General features: G+C 42.0%; 1 protein-coding gene and 1 long non-coding RNA gene across 11 annotated transcripts in view; one reads left to right on the top strand and one right to left on the bottom strand.

Annotated features, from left to right (window-relative positions):
* col23a1a (collagen type XXIII alpha 1 chain a) overlaps window positions 1–24488 on the bottom strand; it is a 143298-nt gene that overhangs the window by 109323 nt on the left and 9487 nt on the right. The window lies entirely within an intron of this gene.
* The window catches only part of LOC125139235, a 19887-nt gene continuing 7680 nt past the window's right edge, over window positions 12282–24488 (top strand). The window contains exons 1-2 of the long non-coding RNA XR_007138305.1: window positions 12282–12927; window positions 13040–13221. This is a non-coding gene — a long non-coding RNA (uncharacterized LOC125139235). The remainder of the gene's footprint in view (window positions 12928–13039; window positions 13222–24488) is intronic.

The following is a 24488-nucleotide window of genomic DNA, read 5'->3' as shown; positions in this document are numbered from 1 at the left end:
CTACTCACACTATTTATACTACACAATAGTGTGTTAAACCCTCATTCTGAACACTGGTGTCCCACAGGGCTGTGTCCTGAGCACACTACTCACACTATTTATACTACACAATAGTGTGTTAATATATTATGGATGCACCTGGAACACAGAATCATACTTTTGTGTTAAAGTAGTTGCCGCACTTTAGTTAACCTTTAATTTAGTTAGTGTGTGTGTGTGTGTGTGTGTGTGTGTGTGTGTGTGTGTGTGTGTGTGTGTGTGTGTGTGTGTGTGTGTGTGTGTGTGTGTATTCAGTATGTTGTGTGTGTGTATTTTTAGTATGATGTGTGTGTATTCGGTATGATGTGATGTGTGTCTGTGTGTTTGTTTGAGATGCACCTGGTACACAGAACCATTCTCCTACCGAGAACACACACACACACACACACACACACACACACACACACACACACACACACACACACACACAGTCACTTTCACTTGCCTGTTTTGTTAGTTAATTAGATGTCCACTGCTGTATATACAAATGTTTTATTGATGGTGGTGTAAAGGATCCACCTGTAGAAAATCTCAAACTTCATTAGAATTTATTCCACTAAAACACCCACCCACACACACACACACACACACACACACACACACACACACACACACAAACACACACACAGCTGCTGAGCATCGTCTTCTTGCATGCACATGTGCAATCATCTTGAATGACTGATGAAGTGAAAATACTAAGACAGTGAAAGAAGCCTCGGTGAATCAACGACCATCTGCTACCCTTCACAAGCCTCATTACGGAAACAAGGATCTCTAACAGGACTTAAAACCTGAATCCTCTAAACAGTGTCTAAACACATCATAAACACGATGTATCTCATGGGGAGATCACTTACAGTTAGTATTCTTGCTGTAAAAATTTCTAATGATTTGAATTGTTGCAATAAAATAAAAAAGAAAGTGTGAGTTTGTGAGTGCAAAATGTTTGGTAGGTTTTTTTATGCAGAATTTTAATTATGTCTGTGTTTAATATGAATCCTCAACATCGCATAATGATGTATTCATGGTCTAGGATGTGTTTTTTCTTCTCTATTAACCCTTTTTTATTAGTATACCAGCAGAAAAGAGAAACTTTTGGGACATTTTCAATCAGTATAAACAAATGAGGGCGCACGGTGGCTTAGCGATTAGCACGTTTGTCTCACACCTCCAGGGTTGGGGGTTCGATTCCCGCCTCCGCCTTGTGTGTGTGGAGTTTGCATGTTCTCCCCGTGCCTCGGAGGTTTCCTCCGGGTACTCCGGTTTCCTCCCCCGGTCCAAAGACGTGCATGGTAGGTTGATTGGCATCTCTGGAAAATTATCTGTAGTGTGTGTGTGTGTGTGTGTGTGTGAATGAGAGTGTGTGTGTGTGTGTGTGTCCTGCGATGGGTTGGCACTCCGTCCAGGGTGTATCCTGCCTCGATGCCCGATGACGCCTGAGATAGGCACAGGCTCCCCGTGACCCGAGTAGTTCAGATAAGCGGTAGAAGATGAATGAATGAATAAACAACTGAATGATGTTGTGTATCAAGCCCCGAGTGTTTGTTCGTCTTTTTAGACGAACAAACACTCAGAGCGTCTCAGAGAGCAGAAATGGGTTTGATATCAACATTTACTCTGAAGATTAACACAAACATTTGTGTGGAAAAAAGTAGCTATTTTCTATAAATACTGTACATTTCTCCTAGTATTCTAGGGAAAAACAGAAACACTGATGAAACACTACAAATTCTTCAAATCTTGAGTGTCTACGTTCGTCCGAGCTTCGTATTAACACCGCTGTTGAGTGAAACGTGACAAAGAATGTATTCAGTGCTGAATCCAGACACGACATACTTTGGCTACGTGACATTAATATAACACGTCATGTCAGATGGCTCTGCCCTTCGGTCTCACTCGGCAGGACGGATCCGCGTTCGTCTATAAATATATCCGTATATATTCGTCCTCCTTCTGCCGGGACTCGTTCTCGTTTCGACTCAGATTTAGCATTGCTCTGACATTAACACGTGTTTCTTTAAAGAATCTCCGAAAGTGTTTATATATAAAAGGCTATTATTATTATATAGTATTAGTATTATTATTCCTGACCTCTGACGTTCACTGTGTCCAAAATCGTTTAAACGGTCTTCTCAGTCATTACTATAGACAAGCGGTAAATGTAAACGTAGAACATGGTCATTTCCTTAACTGTGGCTCTCACACACACAAACACACACACACACACACACACAGCATGTGTTCCCATCAGGTACGCCTCAAACGAGAGTCATTTTTCACTTTAAATTGGATGTAATCATCGTACAATTTTGAGACACGGGGTTCCAGTGTCAAAAGCACATCCAGTCAAGAATCTAGATTTCCAGCGTGATAAAAAGTCATTTCAGTTCGCATGTGGTTCTTATAAGGACCTACACGCTCCCAAACACTTTGACTCATTAACAGGTCACAAATAGGTACCAAATGGAGTCTGAGTCCGTATCTGTGTGAAATCCAGAAGCGAATGTCAACCGGTTACGACTTCAATATCACACGAGCATCACGCGGCTCTCCGTAACACACTGAAGCGTAACCGACACGATGCTCCTGTTGATGAGATTTTTGACCAATCAGCAGCTTGCTTTTAAGCTCATAATATATATATAGTTGTAATTAGTGTCACGATCTGTTTAGTGGTTAAACATTCAAAATAAACATTATGTTTAATAAATTTTTATTCTAAATGTAACCTAAAGCCACACACGATCACTAGGTCACCAGACACTAACGTAGGTTTGACATAATGATCTGATTTATAAGTTTAAGATTTCCAAATTAAAGCTACAATTTCATTTAAACTTTCGTCTTTTCATCTCTTATCAGCGACTCAAAGCATTTGGGAGAAACAGGAAGCAGTGATTCGGTGTTGTTATTGAAACTGCTGACCTAAAGACCGGGTCATGATGGAGCCGTGCTTAGGATAACCCTAGTGACCTAACACCCCCCACCTGGTCACACACACACACACACACACACACACACACACACACACACACACACACACACCTCACATCCTCGTGAGGACCTGGCAAAATTATTAATGCTGCTAAATAATGCTATGCTGCACCTCAGAACCTTAACCTCAGAACTAAAAAAAAAAAAAACAATACTTATATTACAATATTAAATTATTACAATACTTTTTTCTTATAGGGACCAGCCAAATGTCCCCACAAGGTCAAAACTGTCAGATATATCTACCCTTGTGAAGACATTTGTTCCCCAGCAATATATATAGAAACACAAACACACACACACACACACACACACACACACACACACACACACACACACACACACACACACACACACACACTAATTATTCACACCTGTCTGTCAGTCTTAGCACTAAATTAAACCAAGGACATGAAATAAAACACAAAAGGTATAAACATGTGAACAAACCCGAAAATTTCCCATGAATCGCTTTCGATCGGTCGTAAAAGAGACGCGACATAAATCAAAGACACGAAATGAGGCATGAGAAGTTTAGGCACATAGAAAAGACATAACATTGCGGTGAAATAATATAAGTTTGGAGTAATGTATCCGAGTTAAACAATCCACTTGTTTTTAAACATCATGTAAAATTTCATTTATAATAGAGTTTAGATTCAAATAAATAAATAGATAGATAGATAGATAGATAGATAGATAGATAGATAGATAGATAGATAGATAGATAGATAGATAGATAGATAGATAGATAGATAGATAGATAGATAGATAGATAGATAGATAGATAGATAGATAGATAGATAGATAGATAAATAAATAAATTCGGGTCCTTGCTATTTTTAGGTCTGTTTTTTTTCCAGCAAATTAAAGAATCAGAACACTGAACACATTTGACACATTTAACTTAAAATAAATGTGCAAAATTATAAACCTGTGTATCATATTGCACTAATAATAATAATAATAATAATAATAATAATAATAATAATAATAATGTGATGAAGTGCATTATGGGAATGTGATCTACAAGAAAAAGGTGCAGAACTCGTGCAGTTTAGCCGACTTCGGAGCTCTATTTCGGGGTAAAATGTCACACCAGGCAGCTCATTTTGTTAAAATTAAATTTATAAATCTATTTGTTTTTATTTATTTGTCTGATATGTTGAGATTTTGTTTACGATATATAAACCTCTTTTCACAGCTATTTTTGAATTATTTCGTCTTATACAGACAAAAAACATAAATTTATTTATTGAATTATTCAGAAATAAAATCCATCATTTTCCTACAATAAAATGTTTTTTTAAATATTCTGAGAATCTAATTAAAAGCCACAATGGTGAACTGAATCGATTTACGACCCGACTTTGGCGATACAACTCTACCTTGTGGTATCTTGTAGGCTCTAAAGTTCATATCATTCGTTCATTTTCTACCACTTATCCGAACTTCTCGGGTCACGGGGAGCCTGTGCCTATCTCAGGCGTCATCGGGCATCGAGGCAGGATACACCCTGGACCCATCACAGGGCACACACACACACTCTCATTCACTCACACACTCACACACTACAGACAATTTTCCAGAGATGCCAATCAACCTACCATGCATGTCTTTGGACCAGGGGAGGAAACCGGAGTACCCGGAGGAAACCCCCGAGGCACGGGGAGAACATACAAACTCCACAAACACAAGGCGGAGGTGGGAATCGAACCCTCAACCCTGGAGGTGTGAGGCAAACGTCCTAACCACTAAGCCACCGTGTCCCCCGTTTATATCATGTAGTGTGAAAGTTTCTCAAAGTTAAAGTCCATTTAGCTTCTTTCTTTCCTTCCTTACTAATCTGTCCTCCTTGAATCTAGTCACAATCCATGCTGTACTCTATGCGTGTCACTTTGACATAGTCGTGACAGTGTAACTCTGTCAAAAAAATCCCAGCATGAAACATCTCCATTGCCTCTGACCCTCGACCTCACATTTTAGACCCACATACCTTTCCGGTATGAGAGACAAGCAAAGCAAACGTTCTCTAACAGATCAGCTGGACGACTTGTGTTCAGTTATAACAAGTGGAATCTACAACATTAGAACTACGCAGCTGTATCTACCGTAGAGTTCAGCGAAAATGTTTGTGTAGAAGAAGAAGTCAAAGACGTCTGAATTTTTTTTTTTTTTTATAGAAAGCAACATGCAAGATGAGTTTGACTTTTAGACAATTAAAAAAAACAGACAAATATGATAATATATGGCTAATAAGATATAAGATGAAATAAGATTCTTGTCATTTTCCAACAGATTCGAACTCAATATTCCACCCACATTATTCTGCGGATTATAAATTATCATTCGATTCAATAATCAACGTATTTGATTATTTTCTTTTGTTTATAAAAATTAAATACAGACTATGCTAGAAATTATAATCTAAAAAATGGACCATGTTATTTAAAACTAACAATTTCTAGATCAACATTATAAATGGTTAAAAAACAATACATCAAATCCCTTCAGAAAACCGCTGTTTTGTCAGCTATCGATCGTCCGCCGCGACGCATGGAAATCGTCAAACGTGCAAAAACACATATGTAACGTTCTGTGAGTTTCTGTTTCTTTTCACTCGACCCGGTCGGTTCTGTCACGTTCGTCTCTCAGCCCGCACCTCTGCGATTCGTAACAGAACATCTGGAACGGTGCAGCTGAAACAGGGCCCCTTTGGTAAGAAACATGTCCAAACAGTGCTAATAAGAACCAGTTGCATCATTTAGCTGCGTGCTGATGAATGAGAGCAGTTTTTGAGCGCAGAGACACAGGGACTCAGTGGGGACGTGTGGAGCACAGGGGACTGAAGATAGACTTTCATTCACGGCCCACGGTGAGCTTTCAGTAGGCCGCTGTCTGTTCCATTAGTGATCCATCAACACGACATGCACAGAGCACTTATGACACTGCTTACAAAAGTAATATTATAATGCAGCTATCTGCTTTGTTGAGAAATAGTATTAAGTTTGGTAATATGACACATCCTGTGATCAACGTATATTAATGGTTGGTTTTGGGAGGCCAAAAATCTAAAAATATCAAAATAACAGAAGAAATTATTTTGGAAATAACTAAAATGTTTAATAAGACTCCAGAATCTCACATCACTACTGAATTGTGAGGCGACATTCCTATTGTTCCCAACATCCAATCCCTGCTCAACATTGATCCCAGCAATCAATGATCACCATTTTTCCCAACATCCAATCACTAATCACCATCATTCCTAAAATCCAATCATTAGTCACCATCATTTCCAACATTCAATCACTGATCACCATCATTCCCAAAATCTGATCAATGTTCACCATAATCCCCAACATCCAATCACTAATCACCATCATTCCCAACATTAAATGCTTGCTCAACATTGTTCCAAAAAAATAACTGATTACCATCGTTCCCAAGATCCGATCACTACTCACCATCGTTTCCAACATCCAATCACTGAGCATAATTCGTCCCAACAATCACTGATTGCCATTGTTCCCAACATCCAATCACTGATTGCCATTGTTCCCAACATCCAATCACAGATCACCATTGTTCCCAACATCCAATCACAGATCACCATTGTTCCCAACATCCAATCACCAATCACCATTGTTCCCAACATCCAATCACAGATCACCATTTTTCCCAACATCCAATCACAGATCACCATTGTTCCCAACATCCAATCACAGATCACCATTGTTCTCAACATCCAATCACAGATCACCATTGTTCCCAACATCCAATCACCAATCACCATTGTTCCCAACATCCAATCACCAATCACCATTGTTCCAAACATCCAATCACAGATCACCATTGTTCCCAACATCCAATCACAGATCACCATTTTTCCCAACATCCAATCACAGATCACCATTGTTCCCAACATCCAATCACCAATCACCATTGTTCCCAACATCCAATCACCAATCACCATTGTTCCCAACATCCAATCACCAATCACCATTGTTCCCAACATCCAATCACAGATCACCATTTTTCCCAACATCCAATCACAGATCACCATTGTTCCCAACATCCAATCACAGATCACCATTGTTCCCAACATCCAATCACCAATCCCCATTGTTCCCAACATTCACTAATCACAATTTTTCCTACCACCAATCACTGGATACATTAAACCGAACAAATTGTTTAATGATGTAAATTTCGTGGTTTAGGTTTAGGACCAATCATTTTAGTGTGGATGACAAAATCTAAACAGCAGTGAGGATAAAAAGTGTGGATGTGATCTTAGCCTTCTTAAATAATATACTTGTAAACCTTTTGCATAAATGTGCAAACCTTTTTATTTCAAAGACTTTATTCGATAATTCATCCAATTTCTTTCACAATTTGTGGCTATGAGATTATTAGTTTTGTCCTCTCTTTCCTTTTCTCTCTCTTTCTCTCTCTTTCTCTAGCTCTGTCTATTGCACACATGTTCTGACTTTTAGTCCAGCTGTGAGGTCATGTGTTAGAGGGCTCGGTGATAAATGATGTCCATCTGTCTTCACCCTCTGATAACGCTGCGCCACCCCTCCCTTCCTCGTATAAAAAAAGAAAGCGAAAAGGCAGAATAGGTTCAGGAGTGATGTGTGATTTGAGTCACCACACACACACGAGTTCCTCGAGGTTCCTGTGTTTGTGAAGGTTACTGTGGCTGAATATATTATGGTTAGCATGAGGAAAAGGGTGCAAAGGCTGAAGCTCAGAGACGGTTGGAATAAGATTTGTGTGTGTTTAAGTGAGTGACGTGACGTACGGCGAACCATACTCAGAATTTGTTCTCTGCATTTAACCCATCCAAAGTGCACACACACAGCAGTGAACACACACACCGTGAACACACACCCGGAGCAGTGGGCAGCCATTTATGCTGCGGCGCCCGGGGAGCAGTTGGGGATTCGGTGCCTTGCTCAAGGGCACCTCAGTCATGGCCGGCCCGAGACTCGAACCCACAACCTTAGGATTACAAGTCAGACTCTCTAACCATTAGGCCATGACTTGCCCACAAAAGTGTATGTGTGTGTGTGTGTGTGTGTGTGTGTGTGTGTTATTTTAATGCATTCAACTGTCAATCACAGCTGAACACAGGTGAACACAGCTGAACACAGGTGAACACAGGTGAACACAGGTGGGACATATATATAAGGACAGGTACAATACAGCGCATATTAAACAGATACACTTTTACCCTAAGTATAAGTATTGGGGCAGTATAAGTATTGGTTAAGGCTCTGAGTTGTTGATCGGAGGATCGGGGTTCAAGGTCCAGCACAGCCAAGCTGCCACTGCTGGGCCCTTGAGCAAGGCCCTCAACCCTCCCTGCTCCAGGGGTGCTGTATCATAGCTGCCCCTGCACTCTGACCCCAACCTCCTCAGTTGGGGTATGTGAAGAAAAGAATTCCATTGTGCTGTAATGTATATGTGGCGATAATAAAGCCCCCCCCCTCCCCGTTCTATAAAATTGAGCTACATTTCAGGAGAATAACAAAAATCGAATTAAAGCAGCGGTTGTAAATCGTGTGACATCCATTTTCTGTACATTCAACCCAAGGTGATCAAACAGCTTTGCCTGCAAATCCAGGATGATAAAATTCCCTCACATTACACACAGTGCGCATTTTCCCTTTCGTCCTTTCCCTTCTGAGGTGCGAGTGTTTACACCGCAGCATCTGGCCGACTCGGACGCTGTACACAAAGCGGCACGCATGTGAGTCATGCTGAATTAAGTTTAGCCACGAGTTTCCTGATTGGGCTTTTCTCATGCGCACGGCGGCTTTCCTCTCTGAACGGAGAGAGAGAAAGAGAGAGAGAGAAAACACTCTCCAGTCCAAACATGACATGCAGACACAAACATCAGTGCTGTGGAGATGCTACAGCAGACGACGATGGCTGAGAGCCAGAGCTCTTCGCAGCATCAAGCCCCAGTTCACACACAGGATGGAGATTCGAGAAAGGGAAAATAACTCTGGGTGGCACGCAGGAAAAAACCACCGATGACTAGGTGTGATGAAGTGGAGTTCCTGTTACCATCAGGAAGTTGTTTGTTTTTTTATTTCAGGAAGCTCTTTATTCCTTTATACCGCCTCGGTTTGCCAGCTATTAAATGATATATTATAACGTTACATTAGAAGATAGCATATCAGGGTTTTTTTTCACATTTAATTTTGTGACACTTCCCCAGACAACGATAAAAATATACTGTTAATTATGTTGAATAAATGTAAAATCTCTTTAGAAGTCTCCTTATTTTTAGATCTGTGTATATGAAGCCATACGATTGTGAGTATAGAAAATATGACTTGTCTCCTTTTGCTTTTAGATTACTGATTGAATTACATTGGATTCATTGAGCTGCAGACACTAGCCACGCCCCCTGGCCACACCCCCTAACCTAATATTCATGTTAGGAACACTTTTCATACATTTACAACATTTAGCAGAAGCCCTTATCTTATCTTAGGCTTACATTTCATACAACTGAGCAATTGAGGGTTAAGGGCCTTGCTCAGGGGCCCAGAAGTGGCAGCTTGGTGGATGTAGGAATCGAACTCACAACCTTCCGATTGGTAGCCCAACACCTTTGTACATTAGACATCAAAAATCAGCACGTTCCGTTCGCCTCACACCTCCAGGGTTGGGGGTTCGATTCCCGCCTCCGCCTTGTGTGTGTGGAGTTTGCATGTTCTCCCCGTGCCTCAGGGGTTTCCTCCGGGTACTCCGGTTTCCTCCCTCGGTCCAAAGACATGCATGGTAGGTTGATTGGCATCCCTGGAAAATTGTGTGAGTAAATAAGAGTGTGTGTGTATATTTATGAATATTTGGTTTATTTTAGATGGCATGTGAGCGACTGCAACTTATTTCCCTGAGGGGATCAATTCCGTACTCTGATTCCGATTCTGATTAACGAAGGTGACATTGAATTCTGTGAGCTGAAATCAGGAAGGCACCAAACTCAAAGAAAGGGAATTTGTCTCATAGGTGACACCGGATATCTGGAGAACCTTCACCCTTACCTGAAATAATTCATTTATACGTTACCGTGCTGAAACCAGGAAGTTATAGACAGCTGGATTTAATACACATGAAACAAATGTTCATATAAAGATAAAACTTGGGTAATCGAGTTAAAGGCAGGGATTTCCAGTAAACATGGCCGAAACAGACTGCCACAGTTCTCGTCTCAGGAATTCCTCAGCCGACTGGGATCACTGGCTGCTGGAACTAATGGCTGTTCTAGGACCGAGATATACATCAGCTGTCTGCCTGCCACACGCACAAGCCACCAACTAATCACACACACACACACATTTATATATATATATAAATATATATATATACACACTAGGGGTTAATGGACCGTGATTGGCTCAATCTGGTAAAATCTTAAGCAAATCCTAAACCATCTCATTAGAACGGTTCTTATCGAGATCGTAATGTATAATGCATGCGGCCAAAACGTTAACCATATGAAAGAGACGTAAACAGGTCAGCATGAGCTCCGTGACCACACGTGAAACATTACAGCAGCAATCAGGAGCTGCCACAACCACAGAACACACCGGATCCTGTGGAGAGAGAAAAGCTGTTAGTGTTAGCATTCGCGTTAGTGCTAATGACAGGCGTGGTACTGAAGCGAAGTTCAAAAAGGTCCGGATAATTCAGGAATTTGTAAAGCGGATAAAAATAGCGGAGGGGAAATTTTAGGAAGCTTGGGGACTTCTGAAGAAGTCGAATTGTAATAAAGTCAATTCTCAAGAACAATCTTTCTTTTATAAGTAATCTCTATAGGATTTGTAGTAATTAGTTCGGCTGGAAAACACGGGAAAAAAATGATCCGATCAGGATTTATCGCTCATATCTGGGTAGATAAGGACAAGCTAGCAAGATTATTGGTCACATGATTAACCGCAGAAGAAATCAAACTAGCACACGTGAGCAATTAGAGGGGAAATGACGTCCACTTCGGGCTACGTGAAATAGGAAGCGACCCCAATGTTAGATTAAATGTAACAAGAAATGGATAAGGGGGCACGTGGCTTAGTGGTTAGCACGTTTGCCTCACACCTCCAGGGTTGGGGGTTCGATTCCTGCCTCCGCCTTGTGTGTGTGGAGTTTGCATGTTCTCCCCGTGCCTCGGGGGTTTCCTCCGGGTACTCCGGTTTCCTCCCCCGGTCCAAAGACATGCATGGTAGGTTGATTGGCATCTCTGGAAAATTGTCTGTAGTGTGTGAGTGTGTGAGTGAATGAGAGAGTGTGTGTGCCCTGTGATGGGTTGGCACTCCGTCCAGGGTGAATCCTGCCTCGATGCCCGATGACGCCTGAGACAGGCACAGGCTCCCCGTGACCCGAGAAGTTCGGATAAAGAGGTAGAAAATGAGTGGATGAATGAATGAAGAAATGGATAAAACGTATATGTCGTTTTTTAATAAAATAAGAAATTGAGTGTGTTGTGAAAATAAAACATTAATATCTACAGTTAAAGATTCAATAAAGTGATAAATAAAACAAACAGTGAGAAGGAGAACACGTGAGAAGAGAGCAGAGAGTACAGAAGAGCAATCTGTTGGCTGTCAGGTTGCGCGATTAGAAAAAGCGTCCCATAAAAATGTCATCTTTGCACCGTGACGCTGCGAGAGTTTACATAAAATCAGTTACAGCAGCACGTCTCATAATAACCCAGTCAGACTTTTAGAGCCGTGCTGCGTTCGCAGATCAGTTTCAGCTGCTCTCCGCTTCTGTTTCCGCTACCTCAGGATCGGCATGTCTGACTACAGCACGAGTGACTGTAGACGCCGGTGTGAAAGTTTACACACCCTCAAGATGAAAACAAATCATAAGAATGCAAATTTACAACAGAGACATTTCATGGGTTCTTTCTATGTTTCTAAACACTAATAGAAACCGCCAATAATAAAAAAAGGTGAAGCAGACGGATACGTTGCTATGGCTAAAACGTCTTCAGGCAGGTAGAAGCTAAAAATAAAAAGCCCACCTCGGATTATAATGCAGATTCTCAAAACCAGAGTGACAATGTATAAAATCCTAAAGTTATTTTAGTGCTTTTAATGACTTTATAACTATAGAAACTTGGAAGGCATCTTTAAAAAAAAAAAAAAAGCTTATATATATATATATAAATATATATCTATATATATATATATCTATATATATATATATATATATAAAACACAGAAAACTAGGTATTTCTCTACATATTGTGACCTAAGAATGTCCTGCTGATGAAGAACGTGCTCTAATAACAGCCATAAAGAGAGTGCAGACTGTCCCCAATGTCTCCAGCAGGGGTCTTACCGACCACATTATTAGCTCCTTAAGCTAATGAGACCCCCTTAACGCTTCCTGAATTTGGGCCGGTTTGGTCCAGAGGGCAATGGAGAAGTGCAGAAGTCTCCAGCTGTGTGTGTGTGTGTGTGTGTGTGTGTGTGTGTGTGTGTGTGTGTGTGTGTGTGTGTGTGTGTGTGTGTGTGTGTGTGTGTGTGTGTCTCGACAGGGGTTGCGAGTTCAGGGTTTTATGGGCTGGTACGTCCTGTTCTGACACTCAATTTTACTCAGGGAAATGTTTCCCAAGGCTCAAGCTGCCACTCAACCAACACCCTACTAGAGTGAGAGCGTGATTTTAATTCAGGAGATTCAAATAAGGATGCATCTGGTGAGCTAGTTTTCACGAGATGCCCCCAAGACCTCAGACTTCAACATTTCCTCAGACTTCAGTCAATAAGATGCAGCGTTGTGCTCATTTCCCGTGCTAATCCTCCAGCTGCAGCGCCGGCTGGATGTTTAAACAACCTTTTCCGAAATGAATCATTAGAGGCGTAGGTCAAGGTAAGAGCAGGATCGTGACCATCAGTAACAAACGCTGTGGAGTTTATTATTATCTAGCTGAAGTTTTCTTTATTATAATATATCATATTTTATTTTATTATATTACGTAAAGTTGGAAAATATATCTCTCAATCCGACGGTTCTCGTTAACCGTCCCGATCACAAACGGCACTCTGCAGCCAAGAGCTGATTGCAGAATTTTAGGAATACAGGAATGTGTAACAGGAGCTTGGGAAACAGAGATGGCTGAAGGATTGCAGGAGGACATCAATAGGCTCTGATCTCAGACAAAAGGTTGGTTTATAGCATTTGAGAGCAGAATTCAGAGTGACAGTGATAACACTGAGTGGTGATCGAATAGTGCAGTGTGGAACAGATCTATATACAGACTGTGCAGACAAATATCATTTTAAGAGGTCTGTGTAATGTAGTGTAGGGTAGGGTAGGGTGGTGTGGGGTAGGGTAGGGTAGTGTGGGGTATGGTAGGGTAGTGTGGGGTAGTGTGGGGTAGTGTGGGGTATGGTAGGGTAGTGTGGGGTAGTGTAGTGTATGGTAAGGTAGTGTGGGGTAGTGTAGTGTATGGTAGGGTAGTGTGGGGTAGTGTGGGGGAGAGTGTGGAGTAGTGTAGGGTAGTGTATGGTGGTGTGGGGCAGGGCAGGGTATGGTAGGGTTGTGCGGGGTAGTTTAGGGTATGGTAGGGTAGTGTGGGATAATTAAATTGAACTAAAAGACAGAGATAGAGACACAGTGATTGGGGTGCAGAGACAAAGAGAGAGACAGAGAAAGAGAGTGTGTGAGAGACAGACAGACAGACAGAGAGAGGGGAGGAACAGACAGAGAAACAGAGAGAGAGAGAGAGAGAGAGAGAGAGAGAGAGAGAGACAGAGACAGAGAGAGAGAGAGAGAGAGAGAGAGAGAGAGAGAGAGAGAGAGAGAGAGAGAGAGAGAGAAACTGAGAGAAACTGAGAGAAACTGACAGAGGGAGAGAGAGAGAGAGAGAGAGAGAGAGAGAGACATACAGAGAGAGAGTGAGACATAGAGATAAAGAGAGAGAGAGAGACAGACAGAGAGAGTGTGAGAGAGAGAGAGAGAGAGAGAGAGAGAGAGAGAGAGAGAGAGAGAGAGAGAGAGAGAGAGATAAAGAGAGACAGACAGACAGACAGGCCACACACACACACACACACAGCCCTGGTTTATGGGACAATTTGGCTGTGAATGCGCAGACTAGACAACATAAAAACAAGACGATACAAAAAGAGACAGGAAGAGAAGCATCACCTGTTTCAGACAAACGTGACTTCACATACTTTCTGAAGCCGTAAAACTTTAACTGTAAAATAAACAGATGCCTCCACAACAGATTTTATTTAGTTAACATAATACATATTAGTCACATTATTTAAACTCTCCAACAGGAAAACAGACAAACACAGTCTTCAAATTCATTATTAAACATTAAAACTCTGAATTCTCGATTCTGATTGGTCGATTCTCAGTATAACAGCAGCTCTGACACTAGCTCCAGCTTTAATTCACAGGGTTATATTAACACACTCCTCCTGATATGCTATCATTCCTAAACTAACACAAAGTAAACGTCACATAGACGTGTTTTTAAAAATCTTGTGTAAGCGATGAAGTTATTCTTTAAGACTGTGTTTTTATGGGAGGAGCTTCGTTTTCCAGTACGGGAAATTCTTCAGGAAGAAAAGCTTCTCCGTTGCTTTTTGGAGGCGAGAGGACATAATGGTCAGGGTTACATTTGGAAGCAAGTAGACAGAAAGCTAGGGTGCCAAAACATTTGGAGGTATTGGAGACGAGCATGTGACGTCATCCGAATAGGTTGAGGAAGTTCCCCACATTGGGCTGAGTGTTTTAATATGTCACATGACAATGTTGTGCTAATTATTTTTTCATGTGACATCACGTGACGTGGCCAGAATACATGCGAGGCAGTTCTTTTCATTGTGCTGAGTGTTTTGATATGTCACATGTCCATGTTGTAAAAAGTTTTTTGATTTTGCATATTTGGGGGCGGGGCTGCGGGACAACCGAAAGGCCAGTCGGTACACCAATTTAAACCTTTGTTCAGAGTCTCACCCTAAAGGAGTTGGCCGAGTTTGGTGTAAATAGTTTGAAAGCTTCGCCGAGTAATAAACTTCCAAAGTTTATAATGGGAGTCTATGGGAAAAAAGACCACTTTGAGACCCGGTGCCGGAAGTACCGGTACTCGGATCGCTTAGAAAAGTCATAGCAACAAACTTCAGACCAGGGTCTACGACATATCCGAATTTGGTGCATGTGGCTCAAAATCCCTAGGAGGAGTTACTCTTGATAAAATGTTTGTCTAAGCTTAAACTGGAAAACACAATGTTGGCTTCTACAAAGCGACATAATGACAAAAACTTCTCTGTCCTTTTTTTAAAGGATAAAACGAACACTTCAGGACGTATAATACTTTCATAGTATTTAATCAGATTGAGATTTCTAGAGCTGTAATATAATACACTCCAAACTTCCAGACTTTTCCAGGCTGAACTCCACAGATCCAATTTTAAAGAGAGCTATAAAAGCCCTGGCTGGTGAAGTGAAGATGCAGGAAGTATTTGAAAGCATTTTGAGCCAAAGCCAAGCTGCAGCCTTAAACCCTGGACAGCTGGCCTTACTCCACCTCTGTCCTTTTACACTGCACCCAATGTGCAGGATGTCCTTAACCCCAGTGTCAAGTGACAGAGAGAAACAGAGAGAGAGAGAGAGAGAGAACAACCGAAAACAACCGAGTGATGACACGAGGTCCACTTGCACAATAATATACAGCTGCTACATGCCATAAGCCCTTTGGTGCTTCAGCGCTGATACGTTTCTACATTTCAGGGCAGCATGATGGCTGGAATGCTAACAGGGGGTTGGTGTTGGCTACAACACAACACAAGCTGTGGCATCGCACACAACCTTATAAAACCCTGCCAGGGTTACTGTAAGGAAAAGTCGAATTATGATGATTCGTAACGTTCGTGTTATGTTGTTGTCCCAAAGGTCCAGAGTTGCAGAAGGTTTCAAAACACCCGCAGTCTGTTTTTAACAATTCTGCCCCAGAAATTCACAGTTATATTTGTTCACCCTTTGGTGGTCTGGCTCTTTTAACTTCATGCATTCCGAGCATTTCTGATAGAACTACAGCACCGACTGGCACAGCACTGAAACAGCCCCCTGTTTGTGTGTGTGTGTGTGTGTGTGTGTGTGTGTGTGTGTTTGTGTGTTTGTGTGCATACCATTTATTTTTTTTGTCTCATGTTTGTATGAGTAGAGCACAAGTACACCTCAGTGTCACGCCACCAAATCCCCCCCCCACACACACACACACACCCTGAAACGCTCACGAAGGTCACGGTTTCCCTGACAGTCCCAGTCACGCACATCCTAACCTGCTACGATGAAGAGTCAAAAGCAAGAGATCACAGAAAATTGCAGACACGGATTACGGATAAACCTGGACGAAAAAGTGTAGAATCCACTGAGAAAAGACATTTAATCCCAAAGCAGCATTACTGTAGGTACTTAAAGAACGTGTTGTTTTTAGTGAAGTCAGCCAGGTTGTGATGGAATCATCTGAGATACTGAGCTCAAGAGAACGAATAGAAGCTGAAATCCAAAATATGACTCCAGGATCCATGAGTTTGGATTACTGTCGGTTTGGAGATTTACGTTCCACGGTTCATTCCCGCTAGGTTCTCCGGCTTCGTTCCACCACCCTGAATGTGACCTGACTATACCAGACTGAGTGTGAACGAGTGCGTTATGTGCTGCAATGAGCTGGCATCCCGTACAGAATGCGTTCCCACCTCGGCGTTCCTGGGATAGACTCCGGATCTGCCCGACCCTCATCGGGATAAAACGGATATCGAATCTAGACTAATGAACGATTGTGGTACACCAAATGTTATCCTGATATAATCTGCTCTGTGAATATGTCGTCGATCGGACGCTCGTCGATCAATCCAGCAACTGTTCTATTATTTTTAAACGCTTTGCTGTTTTTGTTAAGGGGAAAATAATAAAATTGCGGTTTTGGAAAACCAGTAAAGTGAAACCCCAGAGTGCCGTAGACCCGAGTGAGCAAATTCAATCCGCCAAGAAAAACAGCGGTGTTTTTAGCGGTCGGGATAAAACCCGACTGTTTACGATGGTTGTGATGTGATTTCAGATTTTTCCAGCGTCTCTAATTCAGTCAAATATCTAAGAAATAATACACTTACAAATGGACTGTTGTAGACATAACACATCACAATGGATTGTTTTTTAAAGGACTTTTTTTTTTTTTACTTTTTGGTGATTTAATCTTAAATGAAATCTGTGAAAGGTCTCACTTACGTTAAAGCGGCTATAAACGCTCGTTCCCTAGCTACCAGAGTTGCAGAAAGAAGGTAGCGAGGGAACGAGCGTTTATAGCCGTTCGTTGGCTGACACAGCGCTACCGGAGCAGAGACGGCTAGGGGCCTTGCTTAAGAGCCCATCGGTCCAATCAACAACACAGAGCCTTAACCACATGAGCCACCACTGCTTGAAGTGAAGTAATTGAAAAAGATGAAATGTCCTTATGAATTAGCTGTTACTATAGAAACGCTACATATATATATAATGCTTTACTACAAATCTCTGAAAAAACTCTCCGAGCTGCAGTGATAGTAAACGAATCAACGATCCGAACTTCTAACCAATCAGAAGCGAGAATTCGAGAGCGCGGTTATCCTCATTATGAGATCGTATTTAAATTTCAGACATTTGAAAAGCTTTTCATTACAGAATGAAACAAATTGCAGAATTTATTTATTATTAAGAAATATTAAATAAAATGTGACAAGTGACACACGAATAACGTTTATATTTGAAATATATTCATCAGGACTCATGGATGCATGTATTGATATCATCCACAGACCCAGTGTTAAGATCATGACCATGGAATTCCTGTTTCTTCACGCTATCTAAAGCAGCATCTTAATCCCCGTGCATCTCCCCCACGGCTTCTGTCAGCGCTGAGGAAGACTAATATCCATCTCCATAGCTGAGTCCAGCACCTGTTTTTTCCCCGGGCGCAAAGTTTAGATCGTTTAATCTCACGGTTGCACTTAATCCCTCCTGAGTCTGATCTGCTTCTCATCTGGAGAGGTGAAGATCCCCTCTTCATCCCCAATGCTGTTTCGTATCAGACAGCTTTGGCACTAGCGATGTCAAAGTGCCGCTCTTCAGCATGCCAGCAGACACCGTCTGATCCTGTGTGGTCTTGGTAAACGGGTGCCAAGCACGATGAAACCTCAGAAGCATAGAAACAATTGAGGAACTAAATTTAGGTGAGAGGATCAAGTTAGTCAGGCACTGAATGAAACCGGTCTTAATCCAAATGGAGCAACTGGATATAGCAAAATAATGCAGGGGACATTAGAGACTGCAGTCACGCTGGGCTAGGAATTATTATCTCTGCAGTTTGGACTCAAGTTTGGACGTATGGACTCAAGGAAATGTATAGTTGCAGGTTGTGGTGAGGTAGATTGAGGCAGATATTAAAAGATCCAATTCTACAGTCAACGTCCCAACACTACGCCGAAAAGTCTTAAAATGTCATTAGTGTTTAATGGACCGTTAATGATATCGCTTTATATTGAAGATTTGTGAGTCTGCCGCCAAAGGATGTCCCATCACGGCTGTTTTTGTTCGTATTTACAGCTAAACGTTGACACGTCGAAGTCGTCTCAGAGCCGCCGGTCGCAAATCACTATCCGATCCCACGCAGCTATTTTAGAGTCAGACCAAAGGTATGCGGCGACAAAAAGGGGTTGATCCAGGTTGGTGGTTAACGAGGCAGAGGTTGTCGGAAACATGTCGGAAACAACGAAGCAGACATGATGCAAAATAACATTCCAGACGCTGCAGTAGACGTGGCATCGTTCTGCCATCTGTCATTCAGTTATAATGAGGTTATTTTATTCTTATTTCAGAATCGATAAATTCCTCTGAGATGACAAAAAAAAGTGTAGAATAATTTAGAGATTTGTTCATTTGTTTATTTACTTTTGGAGACTTTTTTTTAGATTATTGGCTACATAGCGAAAAATACCTAGAAAGTCCACTTTACGTTGCAAAGGACATCGACAGAGAACTCGAGTGTCCTTCGCAGAACCTCTGACTCAACCGCGCATGAAATGGAGTCTCCTCGACATCCTGACATCGGATTCTGATCTCACTAATGCTCTTGTAAGTGAATGAATGAATGAATGAATGAATGAATGAATGAATGAACACAACAATGCTTTAAAATCTAGTGGAAATTCTTCCCAGAAGAGAAGAGTGGAGCTTGTTATAAAGAAAGAAAAGAAGAAAGAAAGAGCCTTTATTATCGCCACATATACAGCACAGTGGAATTATTTTCTTCATATACCCTAACTGAGGAGTTTGGGGTCAGAGTGCAGAGGCAGCTATGATACAGTGCCCCAGAGCAGGGAGGGTTGAGGGCCTTGCTCAAGGGCCCAGCAGTGACAGCTTGGCTGTGTGAGGCCTTGAACCCCGATCCTCTGATCAACACCACAGAGCCTTAACCAATTGAGCCACCACTGCCCCAGAATAAATCTTGAATGGGTTGTTCAACACGGACACACGGATCTGATGATCAAGGGTGCACAAACTTTTGAGCATACAGTGTGTATCTACCATTTGTGAATCACTTTTTAAATCCAAGATTTGGTACCTTGTCGTCATGGAGATTTAAAGTGATTTTAAATCCCAGGCTTAGTCTAGAGCCCAGTAATTTAAGCTCATATGCTAGGGCTAGTATGAGCAAGCTGCAGCAGGTGAAACTGCTAGCGTTAATCGGGTTGCTGATGGATGGTTAGCGGTTAGCCAAGACGGCTAGGAAAAACAGTGGTAATGAGGTCATCTGATAAGGCCGGTTCCAGAGCACAGGCTGGGCGCTGATGGATGTTTGGCTCTTACGGAGCATAAAGGTCTCCGGTTGAGAGGAGCAGATGGGGGAACTAACCGATTAGCCACGACAGTTAGCGGGAAGATATGAAAATAACTGGAGAACAGCGAGGAATCGCAGCAGCGAGCTCTTTGCAGAGAGATTAAGGTACACTCAGCAGTTTGTGGGCTGAGGCTTTACTCTGTAGCTGCCAAACCTCCTGAAGCATGTTCTCTTTTGTTCTAGAATTTGCTGAATTTACTGCTGTGAGTGCCAGGACTAGATTAGGATCAGTGAAAAGAAGCCAGGAGCTGACTAACAATCCAGAGCTACTATACGTGGCATTGTACCACAGCCTTGTTCAATACTCAAATCTGATTGTCTAATCCAGTCTAATTTTCCGGCAGTACGTTTATCCGCCAATAGAATTCTGTACAGATTTTCTATTTTGACGTATTTTTATTTATCGGATGTTTAACGGCTGATATGAAGATATTTGTTATAAAGTTCTGGAAGGAGTCTACTGTTGCTGTCTAGGGTTTTGTGACAGGAACTTTAACACCATCATCATGAAGCCACATGAAGCTTGTTTTACAATATTAAATATGATTAAAAATACGGGGGCACGGTGGCTTAGTGGTTAGCACGTTCGCCTCACACCTCCAGGGTTGGGGGTTCGATTCCCGCCTCCGCCTTGTGTGTGTGGAGTTTGCATGTTCTCCCCGTGCCTCGGGGGTTTCCTCCGGGTACTCCAGTTTCCTCCCCCGGTCCAAAGACATGCATGGTAGGTTGATTGGCATCTCTGGAACATTGTCCGTAGTGTGTGAGTGTGTGAGTGAATGAGAGTGTGTGTGTGCCCTGCGATGGGTTGGCACTCCGTCCAGGCTGAAACCTGCCTCGATGCCCGATGACGCACAGGCTCCCTGTGACCCGAGAAGTTCAGATAAGCGGTAGAAAATGAATGAATGTAATCAAAAATGGTTTGATATAAGAGACTTCATGATGTGCTGTGGATGTGTTAAATAACCTCACCATTCCATCGTGATAACCATCACTCTGCTTCAGTCATTGATTATTTTCCTATAACAGCACAACCACACACACTTGTTTTTGTCATCACGGCGATGACAGACCGTAAACATAAAATTCTGCACCGTGTTTATAATACCTAAGTGACAAGAGGAATTTTAGCCGTCCTTTATTGCAGAAAAAAAGGACCCTGCAATTAAACATAGTTCGGTTCAATCGTTGCACGAGCTAAATAAAGCCAGATGGCGCAACTAACCTCGTCTGATCTGTTAGGGTTTCTACTTTGTACTGCTGATCTCCCACTGGTTAATCTTCCTTTGAGTCTCTCCCCATATCAGCATGTTGACATACTGTATCAGTTAAGGGATTTTCTGCTTCTGACATCAAACTAAACAAACTTTTTCGAGGACAAATACTCGGACCGATTGAAGACCTCTTGAAATAAATGCAGACGCAGAGGCGGCTTGCTGGATGCCTCTGAATCCCACAACAGTGGACAAGCCACGAACCTATTCTTAAAAGAAGAGGAGGAATTGAGACTGTGGCCAAAATTTCAGGAGATTCAGACTACAATCAGAGCCTAATACCATGTTTTAAGGACAGAAGATGTCAATATTGTGTGATGGAGAGCTACAAATGAACTTAAACTGATTCTGTTCAGGGTTTTTTTTCTGACATCATTACTCGTGATTATACAGAATCTGCTGAAGAAATCCCAAAGGTTTGTGTTTGTTTCACTCAAACTTGTTAATCAGCTCTTGTTCGAGTGCTCGGTTCAATCCGTCACAGTGTTTTCTGATTTCAGATTGACGACCTGTGTTTTCGGTGCTTTCGTCCTTTCAGCCGCTTATCAGAGATTTATTGAGCTGAGTTACAGAACAGGTCTGAGATCAGCGCATTTACGATCTGACTAAAGAACACATTGTCTCTGCTTTCTTGTTGAAAAGAATCAGACAAATTAAACACTTACATCTAATAAAGATTGAGAAAAAAATCATCTCTGTAATTCCAATATTTCCAAACATTTACTAGGAAAATCCTGTTGGATGATTTCGGACCTTCGTTGAGATCATGTCGACCCTGTGAGGATCCTGAGGCATCTAGAGACGTTCCGGCTCCAGTTGGATTCCTTGTCATGAAGATTTGGACATTAAAAGAGAAGATGCCAACTCCATGTGGTCCATGTTTAAGGACAACAACCTCCTAATTAATACACAATTATCAGACTGTATCTGACTGTAGAAAGGACATTATTTATAATAACACTCTCTGGTGTTTATAACAGTTTATAATCACACCCTCCAGTAAACTCCGGTTCACTTTTGAGTCTGTTTCCTCTCAAGGTTTCTTCCTCTTCCATCTAAGGGAGTTTTTCCTCACCACAGTCACCTCAGTCACCTCAGACTAGAGGTCTTCTCGGGTCTAAAGAAGTGTACCCGACCCGAAGTGACCCGAATAACTTTTTACCAGAACGCGATGTGCATATATAAGACCCGACCCGAGACAAACCCAGGAAAATTAGACCCGAGTCCGACCCGACCGGTTGGCAATTTTTTTTAACCCGACCGGACCCGAATGTTGCATAACTCTACACTAAAGTAACCGCTACAGAGTGGATTCAAAATTGATTGACAGGTCTGTTTCGACGTAAATGAGCTTACCGCCAGCCACACGTCACCAGCCACATGGCACGAGCTTGGCAAACAGAGGAGAGGTTGGAAAAGGACTCGAGTCGATGCACACACACGAGATACGGTAGTTCGGTTCTTCTCGGGTCCGTTCGGTAAAAACACATTCATTTTAAATTACCTGTGACCCGATGCCGCTATTATTATACCCGACACGTGTCCGAGGTACACGTGAAACTTTTAGACCCGAACCCGCTCGGGTCTCGGGTCGGATCTCGGGTTTCCGGATCTAAGTGGACCCGTGAAGACCTCTACCTCAGACTTGTTCATTAGGGATAAATACAAACACATTTAAATAGAAGTCTAATATTAATCTTTGCATAATAAACTTTTTGTACTATATTTCTTATGTTCTATAAAACTGCTTTAAGACAATGTCCATTGATGAAAGTGCTTTACAAATAACATTTCATTGAATTGAAGTGGAGGTCATATTCCCTTCAACGTGTACATATGTACATATACATTTATACACAGCTTCCCAAAAAAAAAAATCCCCAAATTGTTGCCCACCAATAAGGTTCATTTTCAAATCTAAAGCACGATGCCAAATATACTCCGAGCCGTCCGGTGTAACAGCATATAAAGATTAATCACGACTAGATTTAAATTCGGCTCATGAATTCGCTTCACATTTCTCATTTCCTTCTAAAAGTCTTACTAAAGGTTAAACCGCATACGCAATGAATCTTACAGTTCACTTTCCTGAACTCTCCTGAACTTCTACTGGTATGTGTTTTACTGGATGTCACCTCTGACTTTATATAAAGCTATAATGATCGACCGGCGAAGCTGCGCTGGCTCGAAATACGTCCTCGTACGAGGAAGGCAGCCGTCTCCGTTCGTCCACATAGCTTGCTGGCAAACTCCAAACAGACGCAAGTCAATTTTCCTAATTGTGCTATACCGCAAAATAGGTCTGTTTCATGCTCCAAAATCACCATTCGCCCTCAGGACACAGGAGGAATTTCTTCTTCAAAATATCTTGTTTCGTGTTTTTCTTTTTCTTCTTCCGGTGCCAGAAGTCTGAAGTCTGAGCGTTAACACGTTTACAACAATAACACACTTGTCATAGAGCTTCCACGCACCATCGATCTACAGTATAAACTTTTCTATGCTCGTGAAGTGACGCTCAATAAACTCGTTGCGTCGTTACGAATCGTATAAATAACATAATTCGGGTCTGTGAGATGCAGAAACACGTTATGGGGAATCTGTTACTGTGTTTATGCTGAAATATATATTCACATGATGGACGTTAGAGACGTTCGAGATTAACGAACGAGTCGTTTACGGCCGGCGGTCGCTGGGTGCCGCCATTTTGGGTCCACGGGCGAGGGCTATTGAATAAACATGGTATGGTGAGATGAGAAGATGTCTCACACACACACACACACACACACACACACACACACACACACACACACACACACACACACACACACACTGGGGCAAAGAGGTGCTACACACTGGCATTTTTACACACGTGATAACTGATCTATACTCAGCCACTGATCCTAAAGGATCTAAACAAAGAAGAATAGACACAACATAACATAACAGACATAACACATACTATACAAAACCATAACACAACATGTGGCCGACGATGACAAGAAGGATTTACTTCACACTTTAGAGGGTTTTAAAATGCAAAAAACGAGCCATTTCCTACCGCTTATCCGAACTTCTCGGGTCACGGGGAGCCTGTGCCTATCTCAGGCGTCATCGGGCATCGAGGCAGGATACACCCTGGACGGAGTGCCAACCCATCACAGGGCACACACACACTCTCATTCACTCACACACACACACACACACACACACACTACGGACAATTTTCCAGAGATGCCAATCAACCTACCATGCATGTCTTTGGACCGGGGGAG

The sequence above is a fragment of the Tachysurus fulvidraco genome, chromosome 17, assembly GCF_022655615.1.
Source record: "Tachysurus fulvidraco isolate hzauxx_2018 chromosome 17, HZAU_PFXX_2.0, whole genome shotgun sequence".
NCBI classification, from domain to species: domain Eukaryota; kingdom Metazoa; phylum Chordata; class Actinopteri; order Siluriformes; family Bagridae; genus Tachysurus; species Tachysurus fulvidraco.
This window is presented reverse-complemented; position numbering and strand designations above follow the sequence as displayed.